Here is an 18,223-nt window from a genome sequence, read left to right as displayed (position 1 = left end):
CTTCAGAGTATTTATATTTTTTCTGTCCAATGTGTATTCTGGACAGCTGTTCTATTTTATTTTATATTCCTAGTTAATGATCATGCACCTGTGGCACCGGGTTTTGGGATGATTATGGGTTGTTCTGTATTAAATTTGTTAAAAGTATCATTATTTACTCTGTAAATCCCTATTCTTTACTATTTAAATTGAAGGGAAATATGATTTTAAAAATAATAGAATGAAACCCAATTAAGTAATTATTGTTGACTTGCCTGACAGTAGTGTCCGACGCTATCACAACCCTTATGGATATTTGGTCGTGACAACTTGTTATCAGAGCACTAAGTTCACTTAGGTCTCACGAGTCATGAGCGAGTCTAGTAGAGTCTTACGGATCGGTACAGAGACATCTGTACTTATCTTCGAGAGGCTACAAGGTTGTTAGGAGCACTTCCCTTCTTGATTCCTCATCGCGCGAATTGATTCTTTTGAGGCTTGTACCTTTATTTCTTTCCTATTCAATCTTATGCGACGAGAAGCTCTTGTTATAGATTGGGAATCAAGGAATTGTCATGGTACTACGGAGGTTGTGCAAGATGTCTCTGCCCGCGTGTTTGATTGGGCTATTACCGCCGCCTTGCGGAAGGCCGTCCTATCATTTCAGCTCAGTATCAGTACTTCCTATGGTTTTAAGATTTGGCATTAATTGTTATGACGATTCGTGCATTGTTATCGCACCGTATTTGTGTAATGGTAGGATGCCTGTCTATGCGTAGAGGCAATCAGACTAAGAATGTTCAGGTTGGATTGATGGAGTAAAGAGACTTGGTATTTTCGAGTGTGGTGGAATCTTCATCCGAGATGTGGTTTCGTCGTCCTTAATTGAATGTGTTAAGTTCGCCGGTGTTATGGCCTTCTTCAAATCGCCTTTGGGGCAGAGTATTATGAATGGTGCCGGGGAAGCCGCTGTCAAATGTCGCATTGTGCTGTGGTTCAGAATCGAATCGATAATCCTAATGTTGATGGCTCGAGAAGGATGATCTTCGGAGAGGGTTAGAGTGGTAGCGATCTATTGGTTCAAAGTTCTACAGAGATGGATTTAATTTACGTCCACAATTGGGTATTTATGAGGAAGCACATGTGGGAGGTGTCTTGCGGTGGTTCAACTTCTAGAAGGCCAAGTGTAAGAAAACAGGAGTCGAGTATTGCTTAAAGAAGGAGGGTTTAATCAAAGTAGGAGAGTGGCAGAGTAGCATATGGGTTCTGTGGTAGGATAGCCACACGCCTTGGGGAAGTTAGAGTGATTTGGGATTCATGGTGGACAGTGACTAGGTCTACGTGCTTAATTTGGAATATTGGCTGCTATATTGAGGAAGATTGGGTGTGACACTAGAGAGTTGCTTAATATGAAGCAGGATACAACATGACTTTGGATTGGAATGTATTGTCGCACCTTTAGTTGATATCCATGAGGAGTGAAAGGACTTGTACAGCTGGTGAATGAGCACGGGCTCAGGATGGTTTATTAGTTTCGTGGTAATTGTACTTGGTGCAGCGTTGTTGGACGATGTCGGCATGGAATTTCCACATATGGGATATCTCTTGTGAGCAGGTTAGCGGTTGCGCGGGTTTCTACATGTAACAACTCTTTTAAATGGGGTATTGTTGCGACCAAACACACTCACGCAAGTATACGCGGTCGTCAAGTAATAAAGTGACTAAAAGTCGGATGTCGAACCCACGAGGACTTATGATTAACTATTAACTAAATTAGACTATCCCAATTATCTAAACAAGAATTAAATCTAAAAATATTTTATTCTAAACTAATTAAATAAAAAAATATAAATAATAAACTTTGAACAGAGAAAGAGCAGATTTTTATGATATCAATGTAATGAAAACGATCTAGGGTTATGGGCTATCTAATAATCCTATTGCATTCTTCAATTGAATTGACCGACTAATTTATCTAGCTTATTGGTTGATAGGGTTAATATTGCTCATAAGAATCTGTCGAGTTCTTACTCGCCTATTCAAGCTAACCTAACGCCTATATGTCTATGGAGTTAGAATCAACAAGAACGCATTTATAATTCCTGTAAATCAACCAAGCAAGGCAATTAGGTATATGTCTATCCTAACCACGAATCCGTTCCCCGATGCCCGAGTTCAAGAACTTGCCCTACTCAATCCTATATGCAATATAGAATTCCCACTTTCGAGTTCAATTCTAGATTCGTAGATAATATTCAATTGGTGATCAAGCAATTAAATAATTAAGTGCAAGATTGAATAAATAAACTAATATGATAAATCAAGAAGTCAAAATCAATATCCGAATAACAATAGTCATGAAAGAACCACAACCCTAGAACGTGAAGTTTAGCTCTATATAGACATGGTAGCCAAACAACAAATCATACAAAGAAACATAAAAATTACTAAGTTTGGTGGGAGAAAGAAGAAACTTGATGAATTCCGGCCTCCACAGCTTTGTCGTGGCTTTTTCCCTCTTCCCAATATGTTAGATGACCTAAAAGAGGCGTTTTTGGCTTATATATTGCGTACCAAAGTCGTGGGCCAAAGCTCTCCTATTCCTAGTCCAAATCGGCTTCAGGGATTGATGCTAAGATGGATGCGACGCATCCATCTTGTCCTCCATTTCAATTTTTTGCCTGCGAAGGTGGATGCGACGCATCCACCTTGTCCTCTATTTCTCAGCTTTGCACGCGATGGTGGACGCGACGCATCCAGCCTTCTCTTCTACTTCCCAGTTTCGCACGCGATGGCGGACGCTATGGCCCAACTTCACTGCTAAGGTTGCATGCAGGATGATGTTTTCCTAGGTTGGATGCGACGCATCCAACCCTTCTTCCTCTGGCTAAACCACCTTTTCTTCATATTTTGCACTCCGAACACCTTAAATCGTCACACATAACTTAATTAGTCATCAAACCAATAATTACACCATGTTGGGTGTTTTAAAGATTAAATAACATCAAAAAGTGGTTAAAACATGGGCAAAGTAACATCAACACATATCGAAATATGCCAAACATCACTACCCCACACTTAAACCTTTGTTCGTCCTCGAACAAACCATCCTATAGTAGACGAAACAAAATTAAGCTCTTATCATTCAAAGCACACTGCACCTATGACCGTGGTTATTTGCAACAATTAGGCTCTAGGCTATGCATCACATACCCTTCCCTTTACTTATGCCATTCTTTAAAAATATTCGAACAAAGACAACATGCTCACAACAATCCTAACCTCAAAAACCGACTCAATGTCACAATGCACTCATGGCTTGAACAACCAACATCATAGAGAAGTCTAATAACGTTACCTATCCCTCGTGAAACCATGTGCCCTCACAACAAAAGCAGAGAGAGTAGAATCAATCCACACATTCGAATCTCATGCTCACAAAGAAAATCGCTCACTCTCACAAAAGAAGTCACATGCATGTAGTTGGTACCATAGGCTTGCCCTTAATGTAAATCTCTACTAATGTAAGCTCGCTCGATCTAAAATCAATTAGGACTTTTTCATGGTTGTAATGTGGGCTAAGGGACGGGTAGGATATATTTTAGGAATAGTGACTCAACCTCCTAAGCACTTTAACACATCATCAAATAACTTAAGCGCAAATTCTTCAACACCACTTCAATTTCACAAATAATATCACCCCAACAATATTTCCTCTTTCTTTAAGCACTACTTTAATTCATACCCACTAGCAAGAACAAGACAACAATTTATTCATTTATATTTTTCTTTCTTTCAATTTCCTTTATTTATTTTTTTCTTCTTATTTTTTATTTTTATTTTTTTTATTATTTTTTTTCCGCTAGTGGCGTATTATTTTACAAAATAAGTGCACCCTTCTTTCTTTCATTGGTTCCACTCAAAAGTCACCCCACACTTAGTCCCTTCTTACTTCTTTTAGCGCTCATCTAACACTTAAAGTGCTTTAAGAGGTAAAAGGATCAAAACAATGTCAATTAAGAATAAAAAGGGTGTAGGCTTGTAATGTGGGTACCAAATAAAAGGTCTACAGGCTCAAAAGGTTTAACTAGGGATAGATTTTATTTGTGATAAGCAATAAGCTCAAAAAGATCAAAGAAAGCCTAAAATCATTTTTCAAACCGAGCATCACCTAAAATTTCGCTTCAACTCACATACCGGGCAAGTTCTAGACACAAGTACACTACATGGACTACACAAAAACCTCACCACACATGGCACATGACTCGCTAAGGACGGTCACATTCCGACTCTCAAACAATGCAAGTATTCACGGAGCAACGAGATATTAAGCATTAAGCGCAAAGTGAACACAAGTCAAGAAAATGAGAAATAGGCGCCACAAAACATGTTATCCGTTTTAACAAGGCATCATCAATAATTTCAGAGTGAGAAGGGAAGATATTACATATGTAAAAGCTTAAATATGCCATTATCAACCAAGTCAAGGTCACCTAGGTTCATCATTCTTCCTCCTTTTATTCCCTACATTCCTACTCTACTCTAAAAAGAAAACAAAATTACCCGGTTCAAACTACATCCCATGGAAAAGAACCGAGGCACAAAGAAAAACCACAGGGGATTATTACTATCTACAAAGATACTATATATATATATATATATATATATATATATATATATATATATTTTTTTTTTCATAATGATAAACTGATAGTTACTCCATATAGATGAATTTACTGCTATTTATGCCATTAATCCAGTGAATATATTAGTACATTCATCCATACATCAAACATGAATCACCCCCACCCCACACTTAGGACTGTGCGTTGTCCCCAACGCACACAAACAAGGTAAAGTAGGGTGAGAAGAACTCCCTCAAGTCAAGGTGGAGGGCTCATCCGCAGTCTGTGGAGGAGCATCTGCATCCATAGCATTCCTATCATCAACAACTGGTGCGGATTCTGTATCAGGTGTTACAGCGACCTCAGTAGGCCTGTTGAGTGGAGCCTCAGTGACTATGGGAGGAACAGGAGTGGATGGTCCGGCAGTGGATGATGCAATCAGCTGGGAGATGTCTGTACCTGCACATTGAACCAGAGCTCTGAGGAGTAATGATATCTCCTTCATCATCGTGGCCTGCTCGGTCTGAACTCGGCTTAGATCCGCACGAGTCTGTCTCAACTCATCCCTGGTGGCACTCAACTCGACACGAGTCGCTATCAGCTCAGCCCTGTTCTCTTGCATATCTGCTTGCATATGCTCAAATAATTGTTGGATGGTGAGCTTAGAAGACCTTCCCTTGTTCGGCTCTAGAACATGAGTGACATCATATGGTCCTGGAGCTTTAGCCTCAATGTCGTCATTCTCCTTGTCCCATAGTACTCCCCTCTCTGTTAAAAAAGCCGTTAGGGTATTAGCAAAGAACAGCCTCCACTTGTAATTCATCCTGGTTCGCTGCATTTGATCATGCATGATGGCTCCGAAGTTGAGTGGTATCCCCTCTAATAAAGCATATAATACGAGTGCGCGGTAACGAGGGACATCAGTTTTATGTTGGCATGGCAGCAGGCGGTTACAAATGAAATTTAGAGCCACACGTGCTAACGCACCCATGAATTCCTTTGCTATAGAGTGGTACTCCATACTCCCATGCTTCCATTCTGCATCCTTCCTGGTAGGGCATAGGACAGACTTAATGTGTGCATAATCTGGTGTTTTGCATATGGTGTCAAACCTGTCTGTAAGTGTGTGTGGCACCCTTAAGAAGTTATTCAGAGCTTCAGCTGACACATTAATATCTACCCCTCTTACTCGCACAATGTTTTCCCCTTGCGTGACGCCAATTGGCGTAGAGCTCTCTAACAATGGTGAGGTTGGCTTTGCCGTGACCTTTCAGAATGGGTCCCCATTTTTGCACCTCTCGAATTGACTTGAGAAACTCTGAGTACTTTGTCTTAAGTGGTCCGATGTTTATCGGCTTTTCCGGAATATACTTCTTTGAAACCAGTATCTTCTTATAGGCTCGGAATGCCTTCTCATTAACAAAGTATTTCTCCCAATCAACTCGGTCTATGGGTTCACCCTCGTCTTCATCACTCATGTTGACCTGTAGGTGGTCATTGTCCGAATCGGAATCGGATTCAGATTCTGTAGTAATCTTCTCCTTCCCTTTATCAGTTGGAGCACTCATTCTCGAAGCTTTTCTTTGGTATGTCACAGGCTCTCGTATCTCTATTCCTTTGCTTGGTGTAATACCCTTCTTCACTGTCCTCCTGACCAATGTTTCCTCCTCCTCTTGCTCTGAATCATCACTTAACTGCCTAGGCAGCAGTTCCATTTCCTTCTCCGTCCGCTTCCTTTTTTTCTGTGGATTTGGACCGCCCGCTGCCCTTCCGGTAGGCTTTTTGGGCGGTTGCTTGTTACCATCTTTGTCTTGTTGCTTGGATGGTTTACTCGCTGCTGTCATTTTACGAATCTAAGTACCTGCAATGCAAAGAATTCAACAATTAGCAGATGAAACAGCGAAGTTCAGCTTGAAAGCAATTGCAACAGCTTGCAGACTTCAATTTATTCGTAAAGTCATGCCATTCACTCTTCATGGAATTGTAGCTCATGACTTTCAGCAAGTATGTGATAACTCTCTTCAAAAATTCAATTTCACATAGCCCCTCACTCGACCCCACACTTATTCTCAAGCATACACCAATGTTGCTCGGTTACTCAGACTTCACCGACGCCTAAATTTTCCTCAGGGACAATTCGTCGAACATGTGGTATGCAACAAGTGTGCCTAGTTCATTCTATCAGTTGAGCAATGCAACTACCCTCCCAAAGTTGGACGAGATGAAGGGAATTATAGTTTATCATCTCGCAACCATTACAACTACCAAGAACGACAGCCCTAAAAATTTTGAAATTGCAAAACCTACTTGTTGCTACCATTGAAGGAGGGAGGAGAGACGAATTAGGAGAGAAGCCAATGGAAGAACGAAGAGGATGATGCGTACCTGTCGCGTTTGAGCTTATTGCGTTTGTATGCGTTACAATTTCGATGAGAGAATTCTGTTCTGCGTTCGTAGGCGTCGCCAAAAAGAGACGAGTGGATGCGTCGCAAGAAACGTTTTTTGTTCGAATAGGTTATCTTAAGATGTGTTAAAATATATATTACTTACCTGTGCGTGCGAGCTTTGACGCGACGCATCCCCTTGTCTTCCTTCAAAAATTTTCGGACGCGATACGGGCGCGATAGGCAGACTTCACTGCCTTGAGCAATTGGCCCGTCAAAAATGTTTTTTTTTTTTTTTTGCTGAGGGGGACGCGACGCATCCGCCTCGTTTTCTCATATCTGGGGAACTTTTTAGTTTTATTTATTTATTTTTTTTTTGAATAAGATCTATGTCCGAAGAAAAAAAAAATTTAAAAATAAAAATAAAAATAAACTAACTAACTTGGGTGGCCTCCCAAGAAGCGCCTGATTTAACGTCGCGGCACGACGCAACATGTTCTTCATGCCTCCACTAAATCCATTGTGGTCTTGTGACGTGCAGTGTCACCACCCCAATAGTGTTTTACTCTTTGGCCATTTACCAAGAATGTCGTATTGGACCCCTTATCACACAATTCTATCGCACCATGAGGTTTCACACTAACCACTTCAAACGGACCCGACCATCGAGATTTAAGCTTTCCTGGAAAAAGCTTTAGCCTTGAATTAAACAGTAGAATTTCTTGACCTGGTTCAAACTCACGATGTTGGATATGCTTATCATGCCATCTTTTGGTCTTCTCTTTATACAATTTGGCATTTTCATACGCATGCAATCGAAACTCATCAAGCTCGTTGAGTTGTAGCAATCTCTTCTCACCGGCCAAGTCCATCTCCATATTTAGCTTTTTAATCGCCCAATATGCTTTGTGTTCAAGCTCGACGGGCAGATGGCAGGCCTTCCCATAAACCAACCTGTACGGAGAAGTGCCTATTGGGGTCTTGTACGCAGTGCGATATGCCCATAATGCGTCATCCAGCTTCCCGGCCCAGTCCTTTCTATTCATACTTACTGTCTTTTCCAAAATCTGCTTGACCTCTCTGTTGGAAACTTCTACTTGACCACTCGTTTGGGGATGATAGGCAGTGGAAACTTTGTGCTTGACTCCGTATTTTGCAAGAATATTATTCAGCAGTTTGTTACAAAAGTGAGTTCCCCCGTCGCTTATCAACACTCTTGGGGTCCCAAAACGTGTGAAGATGTGCTTCTTTACAAAGCCTACCACAACCTTTGCGTCGTTAGTAGGAAGAGCTATGGCCTCTACCCACTTAGAAACATAGTCGACCGCCACCAAGATGTATCTGTGTCCGTTAGAATATGGGAATGGTCCCATAAATTCAATCCCCCAAACTTCAAAAAGTTCTACCGCCAGTATATTTTGCAAGGGCATCTCGTGCTTCCTCATGATAGTTCCAGTTCTTTGGCATCTATCACAATTTTTAACGAAGGCATGTGCATCCTTAAACAATTTTGGCCAATAAAAACCTGATTGTAGCACTTTTTGGGCGGTTCTATCCCCGCCGTGATGACCTCCATATGGTGACGCATGGCAGTCATGTAGTATAGCCTTCATCTCTTCCTCAGGAACACACCTTCTCACCAACTGATCTGCACACTGCCTATATAGGAATGGCTCATCCCACACGTAGAACCTTACATCATGTAGGAATCTTCTTCTATTGTCAGCTGTCCATTCTAGTGGCGTTACCCCACTTGCGATAAAATTCACATAATCTGCATACCATGGGGCTTCACCTGAGGTGATTGCTAATATTTGCTCATCCGGAAATGTTTCTTTAATTGACCCTCCTTCAGCTACATGGTTCCGGCTCTCTAATCTGGACAAATGATCGGCCACTTGATTTTCTGTCCCTTTTCGATCTCGGATCTCTAAGTCAAATTCTTGCAAGAGGAGGACCCAACGAATCAGCCTCGGCTTGGCGTCTTTCTTTTTAAATAGGTATCAGATAGCTGAATGATCTGTGTAGACGATGACTTTGGTTCCCACTAGATAGGATCTGAACTTGTCAAACGCCCACACCACTGCAAGCAACTCCTTTTCAGTCACTGTATAATTCATCTGAGCTGGATTCATAGTTTTGCTTGCATAATAAATGGAGTGAAAGATTTTATCCCTCCTTTGCCCCAACACCGCTCCAATTGCTATGTCACTTGCATCGCACATCAACTCAAATGGTTGTGCCCAATCGGGGCCAATGATAATTGGTGCAGTCACCAATCTTCCCTTCAGCTCCTCAAATGCTTTCAGACATGCATTATCAAACTTGAAGGTAACGTCTTTCTCTAGAAGCCTGCACAAAGGGGAAGAAATTTTCGAAAAATCTTTAATGAAACGACGATAAAAACCTGCATGACCCAAGAAACTGCGAATGCCTTTGATGGATGTTGGCGGGGGCAATTTTTCGATCGTCTCCACCTTTGCTTTATCCACCTGTAGACCATCTTTTGAAACCTTGTGCCCCAAAACTATACCTTCACGTACCATGAAATGGCACTTTTCCCAGTTTAGCACCAAGTTCGTCTCTTCACACCTAGCTAGCACTTTATCAAGGTTCATCAAACAACTATCAAAAGAACATCCAAACACAGAAAAATCGTCCATGAATACTTCTACATATCTTTCAACCATGTCAGTGAAAATAGCCATCATACACCTTTGAAAAGTCGCAGGTGCATTACAAAGACCGAAGGGCATTCTCTTGAACGCATACGTGCCATAAGGACATGTAAATGTAGTTTTCTCTTGGTCTTCTGGGGCTATAGCAATCTGAATATACCCCGAATAACCGTCCAGGAAACAGTAGTATTCCTGGCCAGCTAATCTATCAAGCATTTGGTCAATAAAAGGAAGGGGAAAGTGGTCTTTCCGGGTGGCATTGTTCAGTTTTCTGTAATCTATGCAAATTCTCCATCCAGTTACAGTTCTTGTAGGAATTAAGTCATTATTTTCATTAACTACTACGGTTATCCCCCCTTTCTTCGGCACACATTGAACGGGGCTTACCCATTTACTATCAGAGATTGGAAATACAATACCTGCATCAAGCCACTTAATCACTTCTTTCCTTACCACTTCTTTCATGATTGGATTTAGTCGGCGTTGGTGTTCTACACTTGGCTTGTGTCCGTCCTCCATGAGGATTTTGTGCATGCAGAAAGCTGGACTAATGCCTTTAATGTCAGACATTGTCCACCCAATTGCTCGCTTGTGCTCACGTAGCACCCTTAATAGCTTTTCTTCCTGTAATTTAGACAAGTGAGCAGAAATAATAACAGGTAAAGTGTCAGAACTTCCCAAATAAGCATATTGAAGGTGAGGGGGTAGGGGTTTAAGTTCCAAATTTGGAGCTTTTTCAATTGACGGCTTTGGTGGGGGGCCACTTGGCCTATTCAGGGGCTCAAACGGGATTATTCCTTGCATGTAACCACATGATGTATCTAGGATATGCATCATCTCCTCAACCTCATCATCCATCTCCAAGCTATCAAACATCATGATTGCTTTTTCTAAACAGTCGCCTAGATATACACTCGTGTCAAGAAGTTTCTCATCCACCTCCACCACAGATATCATAGAGAGCTCCTCATAGTGGCGGGGGAGTTGGATTGCTTTGTAGACATTGAAGACTGCCTCCTCGTTGTCCACTCTCATAATCATTTTCCCTTCTCTCACTTTAATTATTGCATCGCCAGTAGCCAAGAGAGGTCGTCCCAATATGATTGGAACTTGTTCATCAGCCTCGAAGTCTAGAATAATGAAGTCAGCTGGGAAGATGAATTTTCCAATTTGCAGCAGCACATCTTCAATCACTCCTTCGGGGTAGGCTATGGACCTATCAGCTAATTGCAACATCACGGTGGTTGGTCTCGGAGCTCCCAGACCTAATTGCTTAAACAAGGATAAAGGCATCAGATTTATGCTTGCACCCAAATCACACAGAGCACGTCCCACGTTAATATTACCGATTTGTACTGGAATGGTGAAGCTGCCAGGGTCCTTAAGCTTTTGGGGAAGCTTGTTTTGGACCCTTGATGTGCACTCCTCAGTAAGTGCAACCGTCTCGAACTCAGTCAATTTCCTCTTATGAGCCACTATGTCTTTTATGTACTTAGCGTACTTTGGAATTTCACGAAGTACATCCACTAATGGAATATTTAATTGAACCTGACTCAACATGGAGAGAAATTTGTTGAACATGCGATCGTCATTCCTTTTCTGCAATCTTTGGGGGAAAGGTGGTGGTGGCCTTGTAACCTCCATTCGCTCTGAACTTGCATCATCTTCCTTTGACTCTTGTGTTGCCTTAGGTGTCAACTCCCCCCAGGTATAGGTTTTTCTTTTATCTTCCTTGGCACTTCCTCTAGTTCCCTCCCGTTTCTAAGTGTAACTGCATTAACTTGAGGGTTCTTCTCTGTATCACTGGGAAGTGAGCCTGTAGGTCTAGTATTTTGGTTTGCTGCTAACTGCCCCATTTGCCTCTCAAGATTTCTGAAATCGGTCCTGAGCTGTTGATTGTCTAGTAACAACTTTTTCAGCAAGTCATTCGTACTTTCTTCCATTTGTTGGGGTGGCTTCTGAGGTTGAGTAAAATTCCCTTGAGGCCTATACTGATTCTGTTGACTTCCGCCCCATGAGAAGTTAGGATGATTCCCTCCAGTTTGGGTTGTAAGTGTTCCCATATTGCGCATGTTGATTCATAGGACCTCTGTTTTGTTTCCCCACATAGTATATAGATTCAGGATTCGTGGGGCACATGTCAATCATATGACTGTCTCCGCATAGTTCGCAACAAATAGACATCTGCTGTACATGTTGCATTTGTTGTGTTGTCATTCTATTCATCTGATTTGCCAATTTTGCTATATCGGCTCTCATGGCGGAAAAGTCATCAAGCTCAATCAAACCGGCGGCCTTCTGTTTAATTCCCCTTCGTGAATCCCCCTCTCCTTGCCAATTATGGTCATTAGCAGTGAAATTATTTAGCAAGAGTTGTATTTCACTATACGGTCTTGCCATGCAACTACCCCCACAAGCTGAGTCAAGATTCATCTTTGATGCTTCATCTAACCCATCAACAAAAGTGTGACCCAATACCTCATCAGTTTGACAATGATGCGGGCAGTCTCTGAGTAGCTTCTTGTATCTTTCCCAAGCTTGACGAAGTGTCTCGCCATCCCGTTGTTGGAACCCAAGAATTTGGCTCCTCAACGACTTTGTCTTCTTAGTTGGGAAAAACTTGATCAGGAATTTCCTTGCTAGATCATCCCAAGTGTGGATAGAGTTCGCGGGCTCCTTTTGCAACCATTCTTTAGCTTCCCCCAACAGTGAAAAAGGGAATAGTGTCAGCCTGACATAGTCCTTGGAGACGTTCGGATAATTGTAAGTGTCCGTGATTTCCAAGAAGTTCTGAATATGCCTCTGCGGGTCCTCATGAGATAGACCCACATATTGTCCTGTGGACTGAATCAGCTGTACCATGTACTGTTTGAGTTCAAAATGCCCAGTGATATCAGGCTTCACAATAGCCTGAGTCATATTCGCAAGATTGGGCCTTGCGGCTTCAATTACCGGACGCTCTTCATTGCCTGCCATATCTATTGGCTGTGGTTGGACTGCGATGTCCAAATCTCTTTCTATTCTCGTTCTAGCTTCGTGTTCCCTTCTCACTCTATGTAGTGTTCGTTCGATTTCTGGATCAAGAGGAATGAGGTTGTTTGCACTTCTACTCCTCTGCATTCGAGAGAAGACCCTGCGTTGACACAAACCAGGCAAACTGAAAATTAAAACTTGAAAACAAATATCTAATAAAAGCTTAACTTAGTCACGTAGCTAATTTCTAAGTCCCCGGCAACGGCGCCAAAAACTTGTTGCGACCAAACACACTCACGCAAGTATACGCGGTCGTCAAGTAATAAAGTGACTAAAAGTCGGATGTCGAACCCACGAGGACTTATGATTAACTATTAACTAAATTAGACTATCCCAATTATCTAAACAAGAATTAAATCTAAAAATATTTTATTCTAAACTAATTAAATAAAAAAATATAAATAATAAACTTTGAACAGAGAAAGAGCAGATTTTTATGATATCAATGTAATGAAAACGATCTAGGGTTATGGGCTATCTAATAATCCTATTGCATTCTTCAATTGAATTGACCGACTAATTTATCTAGCTTATTGGTTGACAGGGTTAATATTGCTCATAAGAATCTGTCGAGTTCTTACTCGCCTATTCAAGCTAACCTAACGCCTATATGTCTATGGAGTTAGAATCAACAAGAACGCATTTATAATTCCTGTAAATCAACCAAGCAAGGCAATTAGGTATATGTCTATCCTAACCACGAATCCGTTCCCCGATGCCCGAGTTCAAGAACTTGCCCTACTCAATCCTATATGCAATATAGAATTCCCACTTTCGAGTTCAATTCTAGATTCGTAGATAATATTCAATTGGTGATCAAGCAATTAAATAATTAAGTGCAAGATTGAATAAATAAACTAATATGATAAATCAAGAAGTCAAAATCAATATCCGAATAACAATAGTCATGAAAGAACCACAACCCTAGAACGTGAAGTTTAGCTCTATATAGACATGGTAGCCAAACAACAAATCATACAAAGAAACATAAAAATTACTAAGTTTGGTGGGAGAAAGAAGAAACTTGATGAATTCCGGCCTCCACAGCTTTATCGTGGCTTTTTCCCTCTTCCCAATATGTTAGCTAACCTAAAAGAGGCATTTTTAGCTTATATATTGCGTACAAAAGTCGTGGGCCAAAGCTCTCCTATTCCTAGTCCAAATCGGCTTCAGGGATTGATGCTAAGATGGATGCGACGCATCCATCTTGTCCTCCATTTCAATTTTTTGCCTGCGAAGGTGGATGCGACGCATCCACCTTGTCCTCTATTTCTCAGCTTTGCACGCGATGGTGGACGCGACGCATCCAGCCTTCTCTTCTACTTCCCAGTTTCGCACGCGATGGCGGACGCTATGGCCCAACTTCACTGCTAAGGTTGCATGCAGGATGATGTTTTCCTAGGTTGGATGCGACGCATCCAACCCTTCTTCCTCTGGCTAAACCACCTTTTCTTCATATTTTGCACTCCGAACACCTTAAATCATCACACATAACTTAATTAGTCATCAAACCAATAATTACACCATGTTGGGTGTTTTAAAGATTAAATAACATCAAAAAGTGGTTAAAACATGGGCAAAGTAACATCAACACATATCGAAATATGCCAAACATCAATATCCAGTAAGAGGTCGAATATGTGAATGTGGCTAGTGATTCAGAATATTCATGAAATGTTTAACATAAGGATTTCGAGGAATTTGGCGGGTTGGTTGTGCAAGATCATGTCAACATGGGATAAGGAATCTTGATGGGTTCCATAGTTATGCAATGGTAGCTTCAAGCTAAGTGGGAGAGCCGCACCGTCTATGATTGGATTGCGTAGTTGTTGACTTGTGCGATTTCTAGTTATCGGTGTATTGGCGGGTTATCATGACTAAGGAAAGAGAACATCAGTGGTAATTTGAGCAAAGTATTTGAGGAATGTGTGTTGTAATTGGCCTTATCGATTCATGTTCAGGTTTTGGGAAGACTTAGACTTTATGCTTCGTGGGGATGTGATGTACAAAGAAAAGGAATTTAGTCGGTTGCTTCTTCGAGAGGGTGTACCTGTGCTAGCAGGGCCTTGGAGTTGATGGTATTTGGGACCGAGTTGGAGTGGGTGACTCTCAATAACGGTCCTAGTAGATTCAAAAGTTAAAGTGTGGTACCTAAGGATTTCGAGTCGGTGGTATGGTTAAGTATTTGAGCTTTTGCAGTGGATTATGAAAGGTGGCTTGGGGTGTTCTACATTATCGTCGGTCTGCGGTGTGGCATTTGAGGAATGGGAGAAAATAACTTCGGATTAATAGAGGGGTTTTCAGAATGGGTGTACCAGTTGAAGATGCAAATATACACATAAGAAGGGTATGATATGGTTTGTGGGTTTTGGAGACAACGTGGTCTTATGAAATAAGGTCACTCAGGATGAGTGCGGATATGGGTTCATGATGTTTTGAATGGAGCTATCATTATTTCTAGGGCAAGTCCAGAGTGAATTAGAAGAAGTGGCTCGGTTGGTAATGGTTGAATCAGCACGGTTATGGCAGTGGCCAGTTTCTCCAGCGTGAAGTTATACATGTAGTTTGTGGTTGTACACTTAGGCTTGAGCGCCACCACAACTTGGTTGATTTGGAGGTATTCGATTCGTATGGCTTTGTTATGTAAAGGGATTTCTGGAAGAGTTATGGCAGTTTAGATTACGACATGAGGTTGTAGTTTCTGCGGTTTGGGAATTAGGTTGCGTGTTGCATCGGTTCTTCCGAAATGAGCTAAGTAAAAGGTTTTTATATGATGAAGTGTTTATCTTATTAGTGGATCAGGGATTATTATGGAATTCTGGTACTCTCACGTATTGGCGTGTTAGGTGCAGCGAGCGGCATGGGAAATTGGAAGATGAGGATCAAGGTTACGGTTCGGTGTTGACAAAAATGTCACGAGCTCGGATGATCAGGGAAGAATTCAGATGTTTAGAGTAAGCTGGTATTGTCTTTAGCGTCACCTGATATCGGTGTCCTATGTAAGAGGCTTTGTGTACTGATTTGCGGCTTCTTGATTTGCTTTATAGCATTAGTGTGATCGGTGGTATGAATGTGCAGACTTGTTACCTGATGCGGAGGGTCGTGGGAGTGTATCCCATGGAAGAATTATATAAGTGTGACATGTAGTCACTTGATTGATTAAAGATTTAAAACCAAGTATGGAGATTGTGGTACTATCGCTAATGTGAGAATTTATGCCTGAAGGGCGCTCGGTTCATTTAGTTGTGGAATGTGGAAGTTTGTTTTGGATTTGACGGCTGTTCTTATGTGTCGTGAATAGGTCATTGTGGGTCCTTGAGAGGCTATTTAGCCAAGCATGGTATGATCAGAATCGGTTGAGGTCCGTGGATGGATCTAAATGTGAATGTGGGCTCTATATCAGGCCGGATGTGCTCATCTCAGCATAGCGTTGTTTTCGGAAGTGTCTTCGGGCCTTGGATGTTATTCCTGTCGTCAGTTATCCCGTGTAATCTATATTATACCAAGTGGGTTGTGAGGTGGTTTGATTATTCGCACTCGTATTGATCTCGTATGGTTTGTGGTATTATGTGAGCATGATGGCTCTCGAGATGCAGGTCATATATCGCACCTTAATAGCGCTTGGGTTTTGTAGCATGTGACGCTACCCGTCTCCCCAGGATTTGTATTATGCACTTTGCGTGCTTATGGTTGATATTCGAGCATTTCGCATGTATGAGAGTTACGGCTCGATGTGTGTTTTCTTTAGATTATTATGTGTGGATCGGGTGGCATACCGCCACGGGTATATGGTTGGATCGGGTGGCACACCGCCATAGATATGTTGATTGGATCGGGTGGCACGCGGCCACGGCTATCATGGTTGGATCGGGTTGCACGCCGCAACGGTATTATGTGTGGATCGGGTTGCACGCTGCAACAATGTGTTATTGAGTACAGTTTCCCATATCTATTATTGCGTATTTTGCTTCTCATTTCCCGAGGAAGGTTCATAACATCCTTTCAGTTATTTAATTAGTTACGTGGGTTGAGTAGTTCTTTCCAGAGTTCATTTTTCCTTATGTATCGCCTTCGAGTCTGTAGCTTATTGGCACATTGTGGCATCATACGAGATTTTTGGCAGTGTCTGAGGTGGCTTATTGCCTGAGCAGCTTGTACTGGGTGAGACGAGATTATTGGAACTGGGATCAGTGCGATCAGATTTATATGAAGCATATTAAAGAGTAAATATTGTTATTCAGTCCAGAATGAGGTAATGGTTCTTGTCAGGAGGAGAGACTCCATAAATTGTGATTCGACAGGTGGTTATGAGTTCTACACATCTCCTCTGTCGTGGCAGTATTGCAAGAGTTGGAACAGGACTTATATGGGTCATGAGGTGTGTTGTGAGCATCGGATTCGTAGGATTTTGGATATTGTTATTAGGCGATGTTATTATGGTCATGTGAATCATGTGGTGCATGGTGTGGATTCCGCGAAGGTATGCAAACATGTATTGGTGCATCGTGTAGTGATTAATATGGTGTTCGTATGTTGGAAACAGACCTGGTAGACGATTTCAGATGTTGGAATTTGGCTCTAAGGCTTATTTGACTAGATATAAGGGAGGATTTTCAGGTTTGCTCGAGAAAATGTGCTCAACTGGGTTATGCTAGCGTGAGTAGGTGCACGAGGTGTTAAACAACGATTTCATACAACTCCAGAGCAGTTCGTAGCACGTTCGCGGATGAACGTATGTTTAAGTGGGAGAGAATGTAACGACCCGACCGATCGTTTTGAGCTCTAGTGCGTCATTCAGTGGTTTGAGACCCTGAGCAGCTTCACTTCAGGTATTATGACTTGTACGCGTGGTTGGAATTTAATTTCGAGAAGTTTGGAGTTGATTTGGAAAGAAATATTCTAATTTCGGAAGCTTTAAGTTGGAGGAATTGGTTATAGGGTGAGTTTTGAGTAAATGACCCCGGAATCGGGATTTGAAGGTTCCAACATGTTCATATGATGATTTTGGACTTGGGCGTATGTCCAGATCGGGTTTTGGATGACCCGGGAGCGTTTCGACGCCTATTGTGGAAGTTGGTTCTTGAAGAATTTTGAAGTTCTTTAAATTTGGTTTGGAGAGGGTTTTGGTGTTATTGAGGTCCAAATGGAATTCCGAGATCCTGAATAGTTCCGTAATGTCATTAAAGACTTGCATGCAAAATTTTTTGTCAATCCGAGTAGTCTAAGTACGTTTCGGCGCATTTTGAGTGAATAGAAGAACTTGAAGTTCATAAGTTTGATTCAATTGGTTTTGGAATGCGATTCTTAGTTTTAATGTTGTTTCGGGCGTTCCGAGAGTTCGAGTCCGCTATATGATTCTAAACTTGGTATGTTCGGCCGGGGCTCCGGGAGCCTCGAGTGTCAATCGGACAAGGCTCAAACCAAGTCGGAAGCTTAGAGTAACATTTGAAGCTCCCAGATCTGTCATAATCGTACCTGCGCTTGGCCAGCCGCAGGTGTGAGCCATGAGCCGCAGAAGCGAGAA

Source organism: Nicotiana tomentosiformis, chromosome 3 (assembly GCF_000390325.3).
Source record: "Nicotiana tomentosiformis chromosome 3, ASM39032v3, whole genome shotgun sequence".
NCBI lineage: Eukaryota > Viridiplantae > Streptophyta > Magnoliopsida > Solanales > Solanaceae > Nicotiana > Nicotiana tomentosiformis.
This window is presented reverse-complemented; position numbering follows the sequence as displayed.